Genomic DNA, 23816 nt, shown 5'->3' with positions numbered 1-23816 from the left:
GAAATATTGTGTCTTCCTGCAATCTTGCAATCCTGTCATAACACCCCAGCAAAGAACACTGACTTTCATCATGTCAGGTTCGTTAGCGTGTGGCATGTCATTTATTCTGTGAGTGTGTGTGTGTGTGTGTGTGTGTGTGTGCATGGTTATGTGTGTTTTTACGCGTCATTGTGTCTCCAGGAGGATTTTATCTATAGTCTCGTACACTGAAAAAAATGTGGACTTTTTCCATGTAGACAAGGGTCAATCTCGAGTAATCTCTACTTGCTTTTCAAGAATGATTTAAAAAAACATAAAGTAACATTTATTAGCATATTGCTTCACTTCATAAAACTTCACTTAAAAATGTATAATTTTTACTTAGACTGTGCTTGCAAATTATTACAATTTTTTCCAAGTAATTCCTACTTCCTGATTGAAAACATCCTACAAATATTTCTTAATGAATATATACCATAATTCCCACTGTATTTTCTTTAACTTTGAACCCTGCGGCTATAGCGGTGCAGCTAATTTATGACCACGTTCTAATCTCGTGACATCTCCTATACTTCAGAACTAATACTAATCGTTTAAATACTGCTCGCAAATCAGAAGCTCATCCTTGAGCAGGAGCCAATCAGAAGTTATAAGGAAACTCTCGGGGAGCGTGTCAAACTATCGGAAATCACAGGAGGTCATTACGCAATATAACAATCTGACTCACGCTAAAATCATCACACAGAAACTTAACACTCAAAAGGTAGCTAGTAAATATACAAGACGAGTACCAATACTTGTTTAAAATAACAAACAAGAGCTATTTTAACTTTTACCCATAATGCATTACTCCCAGCAGAGCAGTTCATTGGCCAACGGCAGCCATCAGTGCCAGCAGCCATGCCTGGTGGGCGACCAAACGAGCACAGGTGGTGCCTCTGACGTCACCATATTAACTTTGCAGTAGATTTTACTTGGTATTCTCAAAATGTGCTGTTACTGATCCTACTTAAGTAAATGTGTAAAAAAGTAAAGTAAAGTGTACATAACAAAAACAATATCCGACATTTACTACCTAATACTAAGTAAACACATTAATATTATAAGGGTGACAATAAAAATAGACATTTTTATTGGTGTAATAATTATTCATTTTTTGCTATTTGCTGGTGCTCCTGGAACATCACTTTGCAATTTAAGTAAATAGCAACCACTTGTAATTGTGGCTCTGTTGAGCAATTTAATGTAAATGTTTGCTTCCGCAACATATAGAGCAAAGATGCTACAATATATTTAACTCATTCAATACCAAAGACGTAGTTATACGTTTTTATAATCCCGAACGCCAGATCCCAACAACATATGTAAACAGAATAATCACACTTGACAAGAAGGAGGAAGTGAGAGAGCGTGGAGGAGTGTAGCGTGCAGAAGATTACGCATTGTTCGGAAATTTTAACGCATGGGCACACACACACACGTGCACACACGTGCACACACATCGTTCAGTTCCAAATGTGAAAATTGTAACTTGTTCATGGTGATATATTTGTAATTAATTGACATTATGTTGTAAAACAACCCCTTTTTTGTATTGTTTATGTTGTGGTATAGTTGTTTACATATTTGAGCAGTCACAAAAGCAAAAAATATTTGTGTCAAAGTGAAAATTATGCTTAAAATGTATCTTTTCACAAAACACTGGTTTTCTCCCTTTTCTAGTTGGGAACTGATATTTTCCTGTAACTTACCTATGTTCTACTGATGATTACTAAAGAACAGAAAAAGGTAGAAACAAACTTTTTTTGCTGATGAAAGACGGGAGTCTAATGTTTCTTTTGGTAGGTTCGATGTGTATATAGCCATAGAACACAATATTGTGTGTGCCTTGAAAAATCTGCCAAAATCGTCTAAAATGGCCGCTACTGCAGGAGTTGTCTTTTGAAAAATGGCTGGAATTGAATGAGTTCAAAAATAAAATCAGACATCCTGTGCAGCTTTTAGGCCTGCTAAGGTGCTTGGTTCGTCACTAAACCAGCACATGGAGGATCACTGATTTTGTGCAAAAATCACAGCTGAATCCAAGTGGTGACATCAAGGGCATTTTCGAAAAGGCCTTTCTCAAGGGAAATTGTTATCAATACAAGCAAAACCAACCAAGCATGGATATAACATTTAAATCCAATGTGGTATTTGCATCAGCACCATCATGACAGGCAGATGGTGTATACAGTACGCATAACACTACTAGGCATGAGGCCCGTATGACGTTCTCACAGTATGATCATTTCGAGCAAAAACATCACAGTTGATGGTGTTACAATTACAGCTCTGTGCAAAATTCTGATGTGTGGTGTCAACACGTGTTTGTTTACACTGCAAGCCATTAAACAATGACATTTGCGACGTATTAAGTTATGATATTCACGTCGACATGTGGGAAATATTACTTAAATAGTGTTATGTGCTGACACATCAGTTGCATAGCTGCAAAGCCACATGAAATACACACTAAATACACACACTTCTGGATGCAAAACTCGACGAGGGCACGCGTCTTGTCGCTTGATGCTAACGAGGCAGCTAATGTCAGCGCTAGCTGTGCCCGTGGTTTTATCCTACCAAAGCTCATTTCCAACTGCGAGGAATAACACAGGACATGACAAAGTACAGCGGGGTAAAAAAGTGTTTGCCCCTTTCCTGATTTCTTCTTTTTTTGCATGTTTGGCACACGTCATTTCTTCAGATCTTCAGGGCCATAGGTACATGGCCCTGTGTGAAAAAGTGATTGCCCCCCAAAACCTAATAACTGGTTGGGCCTCACTTAGCAGCAACAACTGCAATCAAGCGTTTGTGATAACTTGCAATGAGTCTCTTACAGCGCTGGGGAGGAATTTTGGCCCACTCATCTTTGCAGAATTGTTGTCATTCAGCCACATTGGAGGGTTTTCCAGCATGAAGCGCCTTTTTAAGGTCATGCCACAGCATCTCAATAGGATTCAGGTCCGGACTTTGACTAGGCCACTCCAAAGTCTTCATTTTGTTTTTCTTCAGCCATTCAGAGGTGGACTTGCTGGTGTGTTTTGGATCATTGTCCTGCTGCGGAACCCAAGTTGGTTTCAGCTTGAGGTCGCCAACAGATGGCCGGACATTCTCCTTCAGCAGAATTCATGGTTCCATTTATCACAGCAAGTCTTCCAGGTCCTGAAGCAGCACAACAGACCCAGACCATCACACTACCACCACCATCTTTTACTGTTGCTTTGATGTTCTTTTTCTGAAATGCCATATGTAATGGGACACACATCTTCCAAAAAGTTCAACTTTTGTCTTGTCAGACCACAGAGTATTTTCCCAAAGGTCTTGAGGATGATCAAGATGTTTTCTGAAAAAATTTAGACCAGCTCTAGTTCTTTTTGTTCAGCAGTGGTTTTGGTCTTGGAACTCCATTTTTTCCCAGTGTCTTTCTTATGGTGGAGTCATGAACACTGACCTTCACCGAGGCAAGGGAGGCCTGCAGTTCTTTGGATGTTGTTGTGGGGTCATTTTGGTTGGCCGGCCACTCCTGAAGGTCCACCATTGTTCCATGTTTTAGCAGTATTATTTTTATTATTGCTACTAATACTTAGTTGAAAGTATGGAGTGACAAAAACAACAAACTTAGATGGATACAAGCATCATCCAAGGCGAGCTGTACAGTATATTTATTTAAAAATCCCCAAGAATTCAAATCGATTTATTCCAGTCTTCTCTGAAACCACTTATGCTTGCCGGATCCGATTGTTGCTTAACAGTGAAATGAAAAGTGACGTCTCATGCACAGGCTTCACTGTTAATTGTAACAGCTGCAGGCTAATGTTGGCTAAGAGCGCCTTATTAAGCTCTCCGCCTGTGAATGGCCGCACTGTATGAACAGCCGTCTCGTGTGTCAATCTACAGGGGGAGTTCTGTTGGACCACTAAGCCCCGTCATTGTTACAGTTGCTACTGTTGGACAGGGGACACACTTACTGCCCTGCTGGGAGTAAGTGCATGCGTTCGTAGTGTTGCGTGTGTGCACTTTATGCACACGGGCACAGGCGTGTCTCGGCCCCCGTTGGAGTGCTCGTATCAGCGGCTTCCACTTTCCGTTGGGGGAGTGAGTCAGTGTGTGTTGGCGAAGGATCAAATCTTACGCCAACAACAACAGGACCCCAAGTTTCAGAGCCAAGTCAGACAGTGCCCCCGTAATTCCCCATAATCCACCCTGTCTCCAGGCAGGTGATCCATGTCTGTGTGTGTGTGTGTGTGTCTGCCATACTGGGACAATCAGCAGTATTCACACAAAGCTTTAAAAACTCATTTTCCTATTGGCCCATCACTCTTTACAGTAACCAATAGGCTAAGCTTGTCATAGATCCAGTCTTGGTGCACTTCATCTCTCCGTGGGGGGCACCGTGGCGATTGGATATCAAAACACGGCCCTGTTGGTACTGACATCCGTCATTGTGTCAACATGTAGCGCACCGCTAGTGTTGCGTTACCTTATAAAGTCTTTCCATTGCAAACCTCCTTTTAGCTGTTAAATGTCACCCATGGCGCAGTGTTTCTTTTTTCGTACACTTTATGTGATCGGCGTGTCATCCCTCACGGAGGCGGACAATCGTAGTGCACGGCAACCACACAATGCAATGTAAAGGTCAATATCACATTGCGTGATATTGAAAAAAACATGTTGTTTGGGGAACAATTGTAACATCTGGAATTTCACTTTCACTTTCTTTCACTTTCACTCATTTTGCGTCATACGAGTATTAGAGCCACATCAAAAAAAAAAAAATTGATTTCAAGAATAGAGTCATAAATTTACAAGTAAAAAAGTTGTAAATTTCCGAGACAAAAAGTTTACGAGAATAAAGTCGTAAATGTACGAGAAAAAACGCATACATTTACGAGAATAAAGTTGTACATTTACGATAAAAAAAACTCACTTAATATTACTACTTTATTCTCCTAAATGTACCGCTTTATTCTTTAAATTTACAACTTTAACCTCGTTTATTATTATTAATTTACGACGTTTTTCTCGTGAAATTTATGACTTTGTCATGAATTTGCAATGTTATTCTCATAAATGTATTACTTTATTCTCGTAAATGTGTTACTTTATTCTCGGAAATGTACGTCTTTAATCTCGAAATCTCAGAATTTCCGGCGTAATTTCAAGCACAACAATAAAAATCTAAAATGAGTGAACCGCCGTCAAGATAATTTCCTACAAAAGAGTCACTCGTATTGTGTGCAGAAAGGAGCAAGAAGCAAATACAGTATTGTCTTTTCTTATACGAAGCATATTTACGTAGTGCTTGATACATACAGTAATTACTTGATTCATAATAACATATCATATTTATATAATACATATATACAGTATACTGTAACGACAGAATACAGCATATGTAATTACATCCTCACATGATCATAAAAACATTTAATGAATCATTTTAATAATTAAAGAACGATAATAAATGAAACCATCAATACATTTTATGTTTTGTCCTCATTTTTATATCAATACGTTTTGATTTTTTTTGCATGTGTAATGTTATTGCTTTTTTTTTATTTCTACATGGTCACCCCACATACCAAAATTATTAGAACACCTGACACAGCTGATAATTATTATTATAATATTGACCTTTATTTTTTTTTTGCATGATTTCATTTCATAATGTTCAGGAAAAATGCCGATGGTTGCTCTGAGCACAACAAGGTGAAGTGAGTCCTACTGTTTTTATCCACTTTTAACTTGAGCATTTGGTATGTCCACCTTTTGCAGCAAAAACAGCAGCACATCTCTCTATCATAGTGTCGATACATGCATTTCCTGAGAACTTCAACACTAATGTTACCCCACGCCTTCTGCAACGCAAGCCAAAGGCTTTTCTTTGAATGTACAAGAGCAAATTTGTTCTCCAACTTGCCCCAAATTTGCTTGATTGGGTTGAGGAAGGAGCATTATTGTGTGACATTGACAGTGAAATAGGCCTAGCTTGTTTTTTTGGAAGGGAAATGATCTTAAATCTCCTTATGATGGCTCTATTCTATGATTTATAGAGCATAAAGATGACTTGTAGATATTTCATTCGTTTTGGGGGTACTTTAATGGCCAAGTCAACAAAAACAACTGAAACCTCTTAAATATGCCAAGTGATCATTTTGGCCACCACTGTATATACTGTATTAGAATATTAACTGTATATGATAAATATTATATCTACTGTTATAACAAATGATGAAAATGTAGAAATTACTGATACATATTTTAACAGTTACTTTTAAAAATCCCCTCTGTAAGAATTGTAATGACCTTTTGTGTAAATTATGGAATTAAACAGCATTTTCTTACATGTATTTGTTTCTATTTTGTTTTCTAGGGGCTATAAATTAAATTAAATGAAGAAGAATTCTTGGCATCCATCAAACAAACTATTAATTGGCAAAATTGTTAAGGACAAGTTTTTTTGGTTTTTTTTTAAGCACCCTTTTTACAGTTTTTCCCCAATTCTCCTCCCCTAGATTAATATTTGAATATGACAGCAATGCTGACGTTTGGCAAAAAGGTGAATAATAATTTCCTGTAATATTAAATTACCTCTTAAAAAATAAATCATTTAAATTGAAATGCAAAAATGTAATAAATTCACTTTGCTAAGATGATCATCCACATCTCACTACCAATATTACGTCCAGCGCTACTTTAAGAATGGCTGCCAGAGGATGTGTTACATTACCTGAATGTACTTTCTTGTTTGAAAGTCTTTCCAGATGTGTAAGAAAAGCGGAACCACATGGGGGCTTTGGCCCGAGCTCCTAATGTTCTCTCCTAAGCCCTGAATCTTTTTGTTTTTCAAATGGCTTCAACTTAGTGTCATTTCCCATGCGTCTCCCCAAGTGGAACGGCAAACACGGCGCAACGGTTACAAAACATGGAACGAATGCTGTATGAATTAGAATGACGATTTGAAATGCTTTTGGAACGCTGCGGCTCAGCAGGCCGAGCAGCCAAACAATCAATCACGACACAGCGAGGAGAAGAAGGCGGCCGGAAAATGATGGGAATGATGAGGAGTACGCGAAGGGAATTCTGGATTTCAGTGGGTGAGAAAACAAAACACAAAACTGAAATTAAAAAAATCCGGCTTTTGCAACAAAGGAGATGGACTATTTTTTTCTACATGATGTGTACATTTTAGGCTAAAATATGTTTTTTTTTATATTAGGGCTGTCAAGTGATTAAAAAAATGTATGAATCAGTTTTCTAGTTATTTAATCATGATTATGCCCATTTTTACTGTATTTTAGGAACAAAAATATAAATGACAGCACGCGATTATAGACATGTTTGCATGTATTAACAGCTCCAAATGAAGTGAACATTTAAATCAAGCTAGGAGACAGCACACTTGTCGGAAAATGAGTCACACGTTAACCGTGCTATTACGAGCCAAGAAGGGTTGCCTTCAATGACGCCGCGCTATTTCAGACGAATTCACATGTTTTGAGTGCATATGTATTTTCTGGGATTTCCGAGCATACTCAAACGCAGCAAACTGTACTTCCGTAGTTGTCTTTCTGTTTATTTACACCACACATACACGCATAATAAAGGCATTATTGTGATTTTCGGAGTGTCAGTGAACGCACCTTGCAGTAGTCCAGTGACAATGAGGAAGTGTGGTTCAGAGGAGGTCTAGAGACGTGTGTGTGTGTGAGTTGGAGGTGTTGGAATCGCACTGCTGTCGATGTGTTCGGGTCAGATTAAAAGCATCAGGCTGTGTGTGACGGTGGGGGGACGCTACACTCTGATTCCGTCCGCCGTCGTAACAGAGACGTGTGGCTTGACACGATGCGCATGCGTTAATTACACAAATTTTAATGTAATTAATGAAATTATTTTAGTTATCGTGTTATTTTTGACAGCCTGTTTTAGTTTTGTTGGTTTATGGGTCGAATAATTTTGAGTACAACTCTGTTTAAAAATATAATTGTTTTTTTTTTTTTCATAATAGTTTTCGTCCATATTTTCTCTCTATATGGCATCATTGGTTTAGACGGTTAGAATGAATGCAATTCTTTTACAGCGACGCAAAGACAAGTCACGGGGGAAATCCTCGGGCCGTGTTGGTCGATAATATTTGATTTTTAGTGACATATTGAATTATTTCAACATTTTTCAAAATGGAACCATGTGAGGGGAGGAAAGCTCCTCTGGGCGGAGCAGCTGATTCATCTGAGAAATGACTAAAACCGCATATTCTGCGATGTCAAAAGGTGGAAACAACTCTCTTTGACAATGTGCTTCTCATGCGATCGGGCGTGTAAAACGCTGACCGCTGCAGCGTTTGCTTGTGAATGTGTTTAAAAACACCATACAACCATTTCACCACAGGCTCCTACGGCCCTTCTACAAGATTTTGGAGTGCGTCTGAAGAAATGTTTGTTTTTCAAGGTCACTGGTGTTGGACATGAGAGAAGGTCTGTATATCGCTGCTGGATTTCATCCCAAAGTGCCTTCTCCAACCACAAAGTTGGAAGCATACAACGGCACAAAAGGCCTTGGTAAGATGCACAAATCACATTCAGAGGAACATAACAGCTTCTACTCCTAGTTTGATTGATTCATTGACTAAGAAGTGTGTCTGCACTGCAGAAACAGACTCTCTAAACTCTCTAAAAATGCTTGTTTTTGCCTAACAGGAGTTTTCTTCCTGCCACACATTTCTATGTTAGACATATTTAATTTTCTGAAGTACTTAAATGTGACATTCTTCTTAAAAATGTGCTACTCTCACTAGCAGAACAAGAAAACTTGACTTGCCAATATGGCATTGTACTTGTTTCAAGCATTCTGGCAAGTCGAATTTTAAATAATACAGATTTGCAGATTTTGGTCAAAAAAATAATGCTATTATTATTATTATTTTCTCCAAAAATAGGCCCGCGTAAAATCTCATTCACCATAAGTTGGTAATTATTTATAAACAAAATGCACAGCAGACATGTACCACTGTTAAAAAAGCCCACAATTTTTCTTTATGCTTCAGTGCTAAACTTTGTTCATCAAGCGTCACTCTGATTGCAAATGTTGATGCAAAATCGGAGGAGAAGGCCAACGTCACCCTAGCAGGAGGGTTTTGGAGGGGGAGGAGCGAGCCGTGTGTCCAAAATAGACATTGACGGTTATTATTAGACCAGCCTTGTTTCTTCCTTGAGTGTTGTGTTTATTTGAATGCCTGGTACAAGAAGACGTGCATTTATTTGGACAAATATAATGATGACAGCAAAAAATAGCTCATAACAATTGAATTTAAAAGTTGATGTCCAGACATTTCCATGGTTTTCTGGATAATAACTGTTATGTTTGAGCACTGTTTTTTCTGCTTTAACTGCCCTTTCGGGAGCCTGTAAATGTGTGCAGGTGTGCTCTGCTCGTGCTGCCTTTATCTGTTTACTTGGGTTGCTTTTTCTTCCATTACTTTGTAGCTGCCCTGCTTTCGGTTTCGGTTGTGTTTTAGGGTTTTAGTTGTGTTTTTTGCTTGTTTAGGTTTGGCCGGTTCGCCTCACCGCCCTTTTCTTTGTTTCGGCCGACACATCAGGACTTTTTATTTTTTTAGTTTATTTAGCAAGTTTAGTAAGTTTATTTGAATAAAATACTATAAGTTGTGTACGGGGAGAACGTGCATTCTTCTCCTCTTGGCCAAAACGCTCGGATTTCACAGCCTGCTCCTCCGACAACGCCGACGCTGTTGTGATTGGTCAGGAGTTGAGGATGTGAAAAGTTGGAAATGTACGACAGGGCCGCTTTAAGATAAGCAAAGTGGTCTAACAGAGCGTTAAAAATATCTTCTTAGTCAAAAATAAGTATTTCCGATATTTCATGTTTTCATACAAAAAACATATTTCATGTTTTCTATCGCTTATCCTGTTCAGGGTTGATCCCTGGCGGCGTAATGGCACAAGCGTCTGTCTTTCATCGATTCCCAGCAAGGGTTGCATCAGGAAGGGCATCCAGCACAACAACGCAAACTGAAAGTGGAAAAAAAAAACAGCTGACTTCGGTTGAAGGTGAACTCCACCCTGGACTGGTCACTGGTCAATTACAGGGCATGTAAAATTAACATAAGAGCGTAAATAAAAATGTGTTTCTCGGTTATTTGCGCAATGGATCACCATCCCCACCAACTTGCCATTGCAGGGTGCAGCCAGGTTTGTACGAGCGCTCCCCTGGCACTCTCTGGTGTGAACTCCTCACCTCACCCATAATGCACTTGGCCTTCCTCCAGCCCTCCTTCAGTCTCCCAACGTTATCTTTCTTCGCGCTTGGGTCACAACAGCGGCATTTAAGGACTGAGATCCATCACTCATAGCGCTCTATGTACGTCTCCGCCCCTGTCTTATTTCGGCTCTCATTCAACAATTCCAGGTATTTAGCCTGACTGACAGAGTTTAATTATGAGGCCTTGATGAAACTGGCATTGTGAAAAAAAGATTTTTGCATGAGGGAAGCTGCTAAAATTGACAGCAGAGTGACGAACTGCGATGGATGCTTGTGAGCAGGCATGGAAGGGTGATTGCATCCACTTGCCCAATCGACAATTTTGCCAGTGAAAGCCTTTCATTGTTTCCAGCGTGACGATTTGTGCACTGATAAAGTATGAAATAATGAGCAGCCACGCATGGTACGTTTGTGTGCAAGACTGACACCAAGTGAACATCACACACGGCATTACTGGCCTGTCTAGGAATGTGTGCTGCACAGCGATGGTAGCCAATGATAAGGCACCATCTGTTACCCATGAGTGCAACTTGTGTGATGTCCACGCACACAAAAACACGCACACACCGGTCTTGTCACTCGCTCCAAAGCCTCCCTCCATGCCCGAGATTATGAAAGGGTTTGGGTGTTTTGGGGCGCATGGTTTCCATTCTGTTATTGTAACATCTTTGGGTGTCATACGCCGCCTTTCTTCCTCTCTTTGGTTTCTTACTGGGATTACATGAAATTTAAAAAAAAAGGGGGTGGCCACAAGGGGAGTCACGTCTCTGGCGATCGTCTTCTATGACTTTCGGGGCCCCCAGTGTGGCAATTCCACTCCACTCTCCACACTTATAATTTCATGGATGAGCCAGCAGGGAGACTGACAATAGAAGTTACAACAATAAGGGATGTTATATCAGTTTTTCATCACTCTGTGTACAGTCTCAGCTTGTTGTGTTTGGACAGGGTTCAGAATATGAGAGGGCTGCAATGGGGCGCTGTGAGGATAAGGTGGCTCCAGTTTAGGAAAACGGCCGCAGGATTGTATTTCCACAAAAAGCTTTTACAAAGCGCCGTGCCGATCTGTCTGACCTCACTGGGGTTTAATTAAAATGTTAGCAAAATGAATGTCAGTCCAAACAAATGGAAGCCTTTTAAAAGTCCGGCCCTTGTGGACTCACAAACTTGTCCGTCCTTAATCAAAGCGCCTGATTTTGCATTGTTGTTTTATCTGATGATAATTAAAGTGTGTCCTCAAAAGTCCGATCGGAAATACGCACATGATTCATGGACGTATTTGTTATATTGGGCTGTTTGCCTGCCAAATACGAGGATGGAAATGTAGTATGAAGAGTAATTAGGCTGCTCTAATCCAGCAAGCATGGAATTCTAGGTCAGACAGTGGGCTTGTTCAATGATGCAACATCATCTGGTCGTTGGGGGAAAATGTCCTCGTCTCATCACTCACAAGAGGAATACAAATGTCAACAAATAGTCAACACATGTTTTAGTACTTGAGTGAGGGCAAATTCGAACTTATTTGGTTTAATGAGGAAACCTTTCAAGCCCGCAAAGATTTTCTGTCAGACTTGACCCACATGTAGGTTTTTGAAGACTTGATACCAGACCCAAGGTCGGTTGTACGGGGTAGTGATGGGGCTCTTAGAGCTGGCTCTTTGAAGTCAACGAGACGTTTTTTTTTTCTGTTTGGTCAAAATGTGTGGTGCCGGTGTCGTGTGTGTGTGTGTGTGTGTGTGTGTGTCGCCGCAGAATAGAAGGGGTAGGCAGGGGTTACACACACAAGCAAGCTGGAAAAATGAAAAAAAATGAGCAGGGAATTTCGAGTTGGGAATTTACAAAGCCTTAAAAACAAAAAACTTTATTGCACTGTACTGTCTGCCCTCCCTTGTATAAAGTGTAAATTGATTTGTATTTACCATATAAATACACACTGTTTGTAAATATGCAAACATTGTTTCTTATATTTTTATTTTATTATATCTTATTGTATTTTATTTGAGAGTGTTTTTTTTTTTTCTTCTGCAATTGAGCTACTGTAACCAAGCGATTTCTCATGTGGATCAATAAAGTCTGTCTAAGTCTAACTTAATTGCATATTACAGTATTTGTCTTATTTTGCACAAATAGTGTTTATTTGAGAAATGCATCGAGTGCCTTCACAGTAAAAGCAGCATAATGTGTTCATCCAATACACCAGATGTCACCTGACATTAGTTTGAGGAAACAGCTGCTGTCTATATTGGTATCGGTAATGAAGTGCTGGACAATATTGGATATCGTTAAGAAAGCCAATATCAGCATGCCTACTATTTGTCTGTAAGAAATGCGACTTTCTTGCAGTGGAACATCTGCAGTCCATTCAGGAAGGAATAATGTAAACAGAAAAAAATGACAACCAGCACACCCATTAGCCATCATGCAGACAATCCACAGACAGTTAACTCATTCAAAACCAAAGATGTATCTACAGTAAATGTTTTTAGAAACGCAAAAGCAAAAACATTTGTGTCAAAGTGAAACTTATGCTTGAAATGTATCTTTTCACAAAAAAGCTGGTTTTCTCCCTTTTCTCGTCGGGAACTGATATTTTCCTGAAACTTGCCGATGCTCTACTGCAACAAACTTTACTGACACTTTTTTTTTTTTCGAATGAGATGCGAGTCACATTGTTTAAAATATATATATACATATATATATATAGATATAGATATAGATATATATACACACATATATATACATATACATATATATATATATGTATATATATATATACATATATATATATATATATATATATATATATATATATATATATATATATATATATATATATATATATATATAGCCATAGAACACAATATTCTGAGTGCCATGAAAGATCCGTCAAAATCGTCAAAAATGGTGGGGGCTGTGAAGGGGCTGTCACAAAAAATGGGATTGAATGAGTAAATGGCCTAAAAATAAAAACACAAATTCTCTATTGATTGCGCGATACAATTTTGCATGACAGGACATCACACATTTTGCTGGAACAAAAAGTCACCAAGACGAGTCAATACATATCTGATTGGACTTTTGTTGTCCATCCTACATTTCACCTGGAAGACATTCCAAGTATTCTCTCCCTGGAACATTACACTCCCAGTATCGCCCCCTCAAGGTGTTGGCTGCCAACAGATGCCAACAGGGAAGCGGTAGGTGTGGTTGGCAGAGGAGCAACGAGGTGCTGGGTCAGGAAGATGTCAGGGGTTGGCAGTTTGTAAAAAGCTGTTTCAGACATAGTGGGATCATGTTACAATTGACTTTGCAACACCATCCGCAGGATCAATACATGATGACCACTGCTTTTGGGAAGTATAGATGCCTGATAATTACACGAACAAGACAAAACATGTTGTTTATTTTTCATTCCTGCTGTTGAAAACAAACGATTTTTCTGTTGACCAGTCAATGCACAATCTGGACTTGGGGAAAAAAATGTACAACTAGACGCTCTTTCCTAGATTTTAGCAGTACATCAGTGATGGCATGTTTGGCTCTTTTGGCTTGGCTCCCTAAAAAGCGCCGGCTCTTGCGCTTCTCAAATGGCTCGTCTGATTTTTTTGTTGTTGCTTAAATTGATTTCTTACCAAAATACACGTAAAATAAATTCCTAATGTAAAAATATATTTATATTAAATGTTTACTGTTCATATGGCTTTATTTATATGCTCAAGACGGAACAGATTGCAAAACAAAACAACATAAAAACACATAAAAACAACCCCCCACACCCCACCCCCATCACTACAGTACATGAAGTGGGCACCTTACAATAAAATAGTGCATAAACTTTTGTTGATTTCATTGTACATTTTTGTTATGATACTAAAATATATTATTCTTATATTTTGCTGGAAATATATCTCTTATCAAACCCAATCTATTATTATCGATTACTTATTCTCCATTCAAAAATTTCATATAGCATTTTTGAAGATTAAATTTTTTTATATTCGATTATATTATATTATATTATATTATATTATATTATATTATATTATATTATATTATATTATATTATATTATACATTTTGTATTTCAGTTATATATTATACAGTAAATACTGTTTGAGTGAAAAAAAGGGTCGCAGTCTGACTGGCTGGTACCCTTTATAGGGTAACAAAACATTATACAGTATGGATCAGTTATAAAACTACTCTTAACAACTTTTTTTTAAACTAACTTTACTGTAGTACTTCCACTAAGTGGTAAATATATTGATTGGTTAGCAAAAAACAAAACAATTAAAGCTACACATTACACTCTACTGCCTTTTCTGTCAAATTGCTCACTGCCAAATACAGAAACAGCCCGAGTAAACAGTTGCAGCATACATCACTAATTTTACTACATTAAATCACTACTCAGTCTTATAAGCCCCCAAATTCTCCTCATGCCATCATCGTTGTGAATTATGTCTTTTGTTTCTGCATCCCAGCCCTCCCCCAACTAAATAAATATGTCAACACGGCAATAAGTTGGACCCGTTTCCAGTGAGGGTTGGACTCCGTCAGGGCTGCCCTTTTTCACAGATTCCGTTCATTACTTTTATGCAGCCAGGGCTTTGAGGGGTTCTGGTTTGGTGGCTGCAGGATTGGGTCTCTGCTTTTTGCAGATGATGTGATCCTGCTGGCTTCATCGAGCCGTGACCTTCAACTCTCACTAGATCGGTTCACAACCGAGTGTGAAGCGGCCGGGATGGGAATCTGCACCTCCAAGTCCGAGTCCATGGTTTTCGCCCGGAAAAAGGGTGGAGTGCCATCTCCGGGTCGGGGATGAGATCCCGCCCCAAGTGGAGGAGTTTAAGAACCTCTGGGTCTTGTTCACGAGTGAGGGAAAGATGGAACGCAAGATCGACAGGAGAAGTGGTGCGGCGTCTGCAGTGATGAGGGCTCTGCATTGGTCTGTTGTGGTGAAGAGGGAGCTGAGCCGAAAGGCAAAGCTTTCAGTTTAGCGGTGGATCTACGTTCCTACCCGAACCTATGTTCACGAGCTTTGTTGGCATACGCTATGAGCTGTATGCCTCCGACCTGCACAATAATCAGGCTTTATCTATAGTAATTTATCCATGTTTCTTCTTTATGTTTCTCATTAAAACTGTCAAGGAAACTGAAACCCACCCAACAATCTGTCAGCCCGTGTAACTGTGGGCCACAAATGCAGTATTGTGCTGCCATACAACAAGAAAACACAAACTACAATATTCCCTGACAGGGTGTTTGTGCAATGATAAGCACAAGCGCGCATCTGCATTTCATACTTCATACAGCTTTCACATGACATTGTGGATATGAGTTATCTGGGGGCCATGAAAGCTGAAAGTATGGCAGGCAGACCGATTCTCTCACCTCAGCCTCGCCAGTCGGTTCCCCTCACACCTCAGACAGCAGACGTCTCAGCTGTCCTGTTTCTCCTCTGCTAAGGCGCTAACAACCCGTGAGAGGAGATCCTCTGACTAGATTTTGGCTTTCTTATGAAGGCTGTCATACATGTGCGCGCTTGGAAGCCGTCTGGAGCGGGGAGGCAGCGTGCGTGATTGCAGGCCCAGCGCTCGCTATGTGAGGGAAACCTGACGGTGGGCCAAACAGCTTTGACACACTTGGATTCTAAGAATGCAGATGTGTGCAACACTTTGACTGCGGAGTGGTGCGGATCCAAACCTGAGAATCTGATAGCAATTAATGACGGCCAACTCATGTGCTTTGCTGCCCTGGCTTTTGTACGCCAATGAAACAGACGGAGAAAAGACAAAAAGGTTGAGGTGTAGGAAAACACAGAAAGTGGATCAAGAAACACATGGGCCGAGAGAGTACAACACAGACAGTTTCACACCGTCAGCCAATTTTATATCGACCGCACCGACCACCTACTGCACATAACGAAGCATAATAACGTGCATAATGAATACAGTTCACCTGTAGGAGCCTTGGGTTTGGTATCTGTGCGGCAAAGCGGCTTTGAAGCGATCATTCAATATTTAGTCACCATGTGTTACACCTCGCCGTTTGGAACACGTGAATCACCCGTTGTAACCACCCCCTCGTTTACGAAGAACTCTTGGTTTATTCTTTTGAATGCTTGAATGTTTTCGTTGGCAGTATTGCAAACCTGCGTGAAGTTTGGCCCCCCACCCCAGGAAAAAAAAAAAGGTTTGTGCTGTGTTTGTGCTGGTTTCGTTTTTGAGATCGTAAATATTATTTTGTAGCTCGATCTGCTCAAGTTCACCCAGCATCCCATTTACTCCAAATTAAACAAAATTTTTCACAATCGTTTGTGCCATTTTAATTGCCGTTTGTGCTGTTTTCGTGTTTGAGTTATTAAAAACTATTTCATAGGTCAATCTAGGTTCATCCCAACTCCCATTTTCTTCAAATTAAGCTAAAAAAAACAACTAAACTGAAACATTTGTCCTGTGTTTGTGCTGCTTTGTGCCATTTAAATGCTTGTTTGAGGTGTTTTATACTATGTTCAGCAGCACCCCATGTTCCCTAAATTTAAAGTAAAAAACACTTACAAATTTTAAAAAATACTCATTTGTGCTGTGTGCGTGCCGTTAAAATGGTCGTTTGTGTTGTTTTCATTTTTAAGTTATGAAAGATGATTTCATAGGTCAATCTAAGTTCACCTAGCCTTCCATTTTCGTCAAATTAAACTAAAAAAAACAACTAAACTTAAACATTTTTTTAAATAGTCACAATCATTTGTCGTGTTTGTTCTGCTATGTGCCATTACATGGTTGTTTGAGGTGTTTTTGTTTTTGAGTTATTAAAGATCATTTTATATATGTTCACCCAGCACCCCATGTTCTCCAAATTTAAAGTAAAAAAAACTTTAAAAAATGAATAAATTCAATACGCAATCATTTGTGCTGTGTTTGTGCTGTTAAAATAGCCATTTGTGCCTTTTTCATTTTTAAGTTATTAAAGATGATTTTGTAGGTCAATCTAAGTTCACCCAGCCCCCCATTTTCCTCAAATGAAACAAAAAAAACCCTAAACCTAAAAATGTAAAAACAGCTGCAACCATTTGTGCTTGTTTTGTGCCGTTAAAATGGTTGTTTGTGTTGTTTTTGAGTTATTAAAGATGTTATATGTCAATATTAGCTCACCCAGCCGCCCACTTTCACCAAATTAAACTTAAAAAAACTAGACTTAAAAATTAAAACATAGCCTCAGTCATTTGTGCTGGCTTGTGCATTAAAATTGTTTGTGCTGTGTTGGTTTTTGAGTTATTGAACATTTAATTTACATAATAGCCCGTCCCGGCATGATCTGAATGAAATCCAAAAAATCTGACTCTATGTTGTAGACGTGCTCCTTGGGCAGTCGAACCACCTCGCCGTTGCAGCTGTTTTGTCTGAAAATATATAAAATCCAAGAGTCAAACAATTGCAAACACTTTTATTCATGTTGTGAAGTTGTTGGTTTTATTTCTCGCTATTTACAGCTATATCTATCTGTTAGTTGTGTTGATAGATAGCTATATACAGTAGTTAGATCTGTTAGTCAGTCTGATAGAGGCACAAACGTAGCTGTGTAGCAGATGTATCTGTATTGATGTCTGTTAGACGGATATAGTGCAGCTATAGATATTTCCTTTCAAATAGATGCGCTATAGATGTAGCAGTGCCTGGTGGGTATTTGCACAATTTGGACAAAAGCTTAAGCAACATTCTGGAAAGGTGTTCAACCTGAGGGGTATTTTTTCGACAGGATAAGGTGCTGAGTTTAACTGATTAGGTTTTGCCACTGGAAAAGTAGATGATGGGCAGATGGGCTGGTCCTTTTCACAATAAAACACCCCGTGGACTTGTCCATTCAATTCAATGCAACTTGTGAAATGTATTTCATGAGAGCCATGCAGGTACCTGCCGCCAGGCTCTAGCCAAAGAACACTCGTTTGCTCGGCTCCATGTTAAAATATGAGCAAAAGTCCAAGCTTATAATGAGTGATGCACTTGATGAATCCCTCTCACACGCAAACATGATGCAAATGCAGGCGGTGATAAACACAAATCATTAATATTTGAAGACGGACGCGCATACAAAGCCATCTTTGTCACTTTTTTTTTTTTGGCATTTAACCAGTCAGCAATGCCCCGCTGAGCTGCCAGTAGATGTGCAGTTCATCAGAGGGTCATATCTCTCCCTCTGTCTCTTCATCTACTTATTTATTCCATCATCACCCTCAACAGCAGCAGCAGCACCGATACTAAAGTCATACACTGCCTCCTAGCGGTGACTAGCTGCAGCTTCACAAAGTCTCCATCAGCGTTTCAGCTCCTTCAGCTAATTTGAAGGTGCGACCTCAGTGTGAACCCTGTGTCATTCAGAGTTCATGGTGGCGGAGTTTGTTGTCTAAGCTTCTTTTGCGCCTCTAATAATAAAGCGTAGAACACGTGGATGATGTGAGAGCGCTTGTTTGGAACGGTACAATCATCCTTCTTGATCATGACTGTCTCTGGACACTGTTGGGTGTGTGCTTTCAGTTCGCCTTTTCATCACATACAAATGAAAATCACACAAAAAATATATGCAGTTCAAATACACATTCATTAATATTAATACATACATAAACTCAGATTAATTAAATACATGCATTTTTTTTCCATGATCACATAAAAACCAGAAATGTTTGCCATTAAATGTTAAGCTACAGCATAGGAAAATTATTACGTTTAATTTAAAAATTACGTTTAATTTTGTCTATATTATATTTAAATGTTTCTACCTTGTACTGAATTATGATCATACACTCACTGGTCATTTTATTTGGTGCAGTTATACTTCCTAATGTAATCATGAAGTACCATTAAAAATATACACTCCAAATTTAGCAAAATCCAGAATTATAATAAAAGCATGTACAAGTAGTCAGTTATTCTGTTATTATGATGATGATTGTTATTATTGGCAGGCATTAAGTATAAAAGTAGAACTCGGCATATCTGTTTATGCTTTCAGACAGCACATTGTGGAGCTGATTTATTTAAAAATAAATGTAGTTTGTAAATGTAGTCAAAATGTTCTCACTATAAAGTGTAATAGGTGCTAATATGGTATCATAAAATAAATGAATAAAAACAAAAATTATATCATTATATCATTATTATAAATACTGCATAATGAGAATGGGGGAAAATGTTTTTAAAAAAAGCTACCTAAAAAAAATTTAATAATTTTCTGTGGTGACATTTTTGAAATTTCAGCCAAAACCAAAATTACCAAAATAAAAATGTAAAAAATATTTTTAAATTATCATTAAATAAATATCTTATATAACAGTAGTAATAATAATAATAATAATAATATGATTGCTATCATTACTGTGTATTGTTATGTATAATACAATATGATATATAATTATAGTCCATATACAATATATACAGTAATTATCATATATACAATTATTTTTGGTGGTGACATTTTAAACAAAATGATCAAAATTACAACCAAAAATGTAAAATTATTTTTAAAATTAGAATTAATCATTAATAAAAAAAACTTATGTATATAATGTACTGCAATAATTTTGTCTGAAGTATGTCGGTGTAAGTCTTATAAATGCTTAAAACTAAAATCCTACTTATTGCAGCAGTTATTAAAATGCTAAAAATGTTTTTTATTGATTAATCTTAATTGTGTGACACATTTTCATACTTTCGAGTATCATGTCAAAATACCTTTGCATGGCCAGATGCTGTCAATTGTTAATACTGTGTATCCTGTATATGTTCATTCATTCATTCATTCAGTCATTCATTCATTCAGGTTTTCTGCCTATTCAGGGTCACTCACAGGTGAGCTGGAGCCTATCCCAGCTGGCTTTGGCTGACAGGCTGGTGCATCAGTGCACATATTAACAAACAACCATCCGATGGATCATAAAGAGCAGGGGTGTCCAAACTTTTTCCAGCGAGGGCTGCATACTGAAAAATGAAAGAATGCGAGGGCCACGTTGATATTTTATGAACCAACACAAGTACTGTAGATATGCTAAAAGGTTATACTGTATATATTTCAAGAAAAAAACTACATCTCAGCTTTGTGATATCGGCGAAAAAGCCTATTATTAGCATCAGCTTTGATCTTTTTTTCCTCATTTTTACCCATTTCGTCTGTTGTTTTGAAATTTTCCAAATATTTCAACTTCCTTTTTAAATACTCTTCTTCCCACAATAATACCATTTTCCAAAAATGACAGCTTTATTTTGTTTTGGAAAAACAAACAAGGTGTTTTTCCACAAGGGAAATTGCTTGGTTACAGTTGCTCAACTGCAGAAGGAAAAAGACACTAAAATGAAATGCAGTGCGATATGTAAAAAATATAAGAAAATAAAAAGAATATAAAATAAGCAAGATTTGCACATTTACAAATTGTGTGTAAAAATATAAATCAAATATAAGTAAATATAACAAAAATATAAATGGAAGTAATATAAGTACAATATAAGTGCATAATAATATGAGTAAATATAATAATATAAGTAAATATAAATAAATATGTATACATATATAATACATAAATATAAGTAAATACAAGTCAATTTACACTTTATACAAGTCATTAGAATACTTTTTTCTTTTAATGTCATTTTTCTCTTAATATTTTGGCTTTTTTCTTGTAAAATTGCGGCTGTTTTTGTCCATTTCTACTGTTATTTTCTTTCCAACTATTTCAACTTTCTCCTTGTAAATTTTCTTCTGGTAATCGTGACTTTATTCACACAACATTTTGACTTTATTCTTGTAACATTAGAACTTTTTTCGCAACCTAATTTTCCAAACATTGCAACTTTATCCGTCATTTTGTTTTTCATAACATTACAACTTAAAAAAAAGATTAGGTCTTTCGTGAACATTTCAACTTTACGCTACTAAAATAACGTTAACACCTGCGCCAAGAGCAGCGCAAGCACAGCACAGAGGTTGCGTATTTGCCGACATTTATCTGTTTGTTTGTTTGTTTGTGTTCAAAATAACTAGAAAAGTTTGGATGACATTTTCAGGAATTGTCGGAAATGGGATACGGAAGAACTGATCACATTTTGGGGGTGATCTGGTTCACCGTCTGGATGCAGGAATTTTTCTAAGGATTCTTCAACATTGCCAGTGCTTCTCTACTTTTTCCTTATGACAAAATTACCCTTGGAAAATTCTGACTTTTTCTTGTTAGATTACAACTTTTTTTTCCCCACTTTATTCTTGTAAAATTACTGCTGTTTTTTTTCCATTTTTACAGATTTTTTTTTTTTTTAGTTTTCTTGTCAAATGATATTTTTAGAATGTGCCGTGGGCCAATAAAAAAGCAGCTGCGGGGTGCACTTTGGACACCCCTGATTCGGAGTCCCCAATTAGCCTAAAAAGCATGTCTGAAAATACAGTATATACAGTATATACAGTATATACGTGTCTATACAGTGTACTGTATATGTGCATACACAGTATATATGTGTATATACAGTATATATGAGTATATACAGTATATAATGTATGTGTATATACAGTATGTACGTGTATATACAGTATATATGTGTATATACAGTATATATGAGTATATACACAGTATATATGTGTATATACAGTATACATGTGTATACATGTGTATAATTTAGGAATGGAATCTTCACCAAAAAACGAACTAAAGCCGATTATTGTGATACTAAGGCTGAAGACTGAAATATAAACAAGCGACACGGAGAATGTTGACGTTCTATTGATGTCGGGCCTGAGCTTGACCTAGAAGTCATGTCCTGTTTGCGTAGCGTTGCCTTCTGCTTTTACTTCTGCTCCGCAGCACAAACAGCTGCGCCGGCACGTCAACCTTTATCATTGCTTTTGCGCTGGTGACACACACATATGACCGGCAGCAACATGAGCGTGATGGAGGGTAAGGAACACGGGTCTCCAATGAGCATGCTCAGTGCGAGCGAAGATGTATAGCGAGCGCAAGTAGCTATGGGGGAGAAAAGGAGGGAAAAATGGGCCATTGCCTCTTGGCGGCCTCCTCGACCGCATCGTCTGCTTCTGAGGGCGCTCTTATCTTAATGAGGCCCAATCCCCTGTTTAGTCCACAGATAAGATTGTTCTTAAATAGAGTCTTAACTCCCTTCGCTCCCTCGCCCCCCCATTCTGTTTGCTCGATGCAACGCTCAGGGTGGCATCAGGATGTTGGGAAAGACGGTTGGTCATTTTGATCAGGGATTGAATAATAAATGTACCACGACTGTTCCTCTCTGACAGCAGTTGTAAAAATCAGAGCCTTCATGGCTGAAGATCAAGCATCAGGCAAAGGCGGGGTCGTGAAAAGGTCGCAAGGAGCTCTGCTGACTTCTACTACAAGTATGACTCTAAAGGCCTTGCGGACTTCCCTGGTGGACACATGAAGATAAATACAGATATATTAACTCATTCAATACCAAAGAAGTATTTATAGGGTTGTTAAAAATAGCGCATTAATGGCGGTAACTAATATATTTCATTACTTATGTTGAATTTTTTTTAGCGTAATTAAGGCACACACATGATGGCAAGCCACGCCGCTCTATTATGACGACAGACGGCGGCACAGTGTACAGTAGCTCCCCCCAGAGTCACATAGCGTCAGACGCTCTTTTAGAACTTTATTCTTACCTGAGCACATCAACATCAGTGCAATTCCAACACCATATGTGTGTCTCCTACTCCGAACAAACCAGCCTATCCTCCACATTCATTGCAACAACACTTCCTCATTGTCACAGCGCGAGACGCGTTCATGGACACTCCGAACATCAACAACGTCTTTATTATGCGCGTATTGGTGGTCTAAATAAACAGAAATGCAATGAAAATCAATAAGCGGATATTCTTATCACACACTTTGTAACTCTTAATGCGGAAGTTGCTGAATTTAAGTGTGCTCGGAAATCCCAGAAAATTCACTCAAAACATGTGAAGTGAACTTAAATGACGTGGTGTCTTTGAACGCAACTCCTCATTCCTCAGAACGGCACAGTTAAGTCTGATTCAAATATTCTGCTATTAAAGAAACTAGTGTTAGGTAAATAGATTTTCAGACATGTGTGCCATCTTAACTTGATTTAAATTTTAAGTTAATCTGGCGCTGTTAATACATACAGTACAAACATATACAATCCTGTCCTGCCATTTATCTTTCCTTCAAATAAATACAGTAAAAAAAGGGCATATTTCAGACATGGTAATGGTAAGATTTATTTTGAACATGCATACAAGTTACATTGGAATATATCACATAGTACAATTAACAGTTCTACATGTCCGAAAAGGAGTAGGAAGAAACAAACCTTATTTAATCCCATCCCCCATCTGTTCCACATCAATTGCGGTACATTTGTTCACTTACTGTATTCCAGGTGTACTCTTTGCTAGTTTAAAATGCATAGGAAAATGATAAGGTAATATCATAAGGTAATGTAAGGTAACATAGTGTGACATGGTGATTACTCATGACTA

General features: G+C 38.2%; 1 long non-coding RNA gene across 1 annotated transcript in view; it reads right to left on the bottom strand.

The window, feature by feature from the left end:
* The window catches only part of LOC129189163 (uncharacterized), a 35060-nt gene extending 12022 nt beyond the window's left edge, over window positions 1–23038 (bottom strand). Inside the window, exon 1 of the long non-coding RNA XR_008572745.1 lies at window positions 22974–23038. This is a non-coding gene — a long non-coding RNA (uncharacterized LOC129189163). The remainder of the gene's footprint in view (window positions 1–22973) is intronic.
* Between the last annotated feature and the right edge of the window lie 778 nt (window positions 23039–23816).

The sequence above is a fragment of the Dunckerocampus dactyliophorus genome, chromosome 10 (assembly GCF_027744805.1).
Source record: "Dunckerocampus dactyliophorus isolate RoL2022-P2 chromosome 10, RoL_Ddac_1.1, whole genome shotgun sequence".
In the NCBI taxonomy this organism is placed as follows: domain Eukaryota; kingdom Metazoa; phylum Chordata; class Actinopteri; order Syngnathiformes; family Syngnathidae; genus Dunckerocampus; species Dunckerocampus dactyliophorus.
Note: the sequence above shows the minus strand (reverse complement) of the source record. Positions and strands in the feature narration are given on the sequence as shown.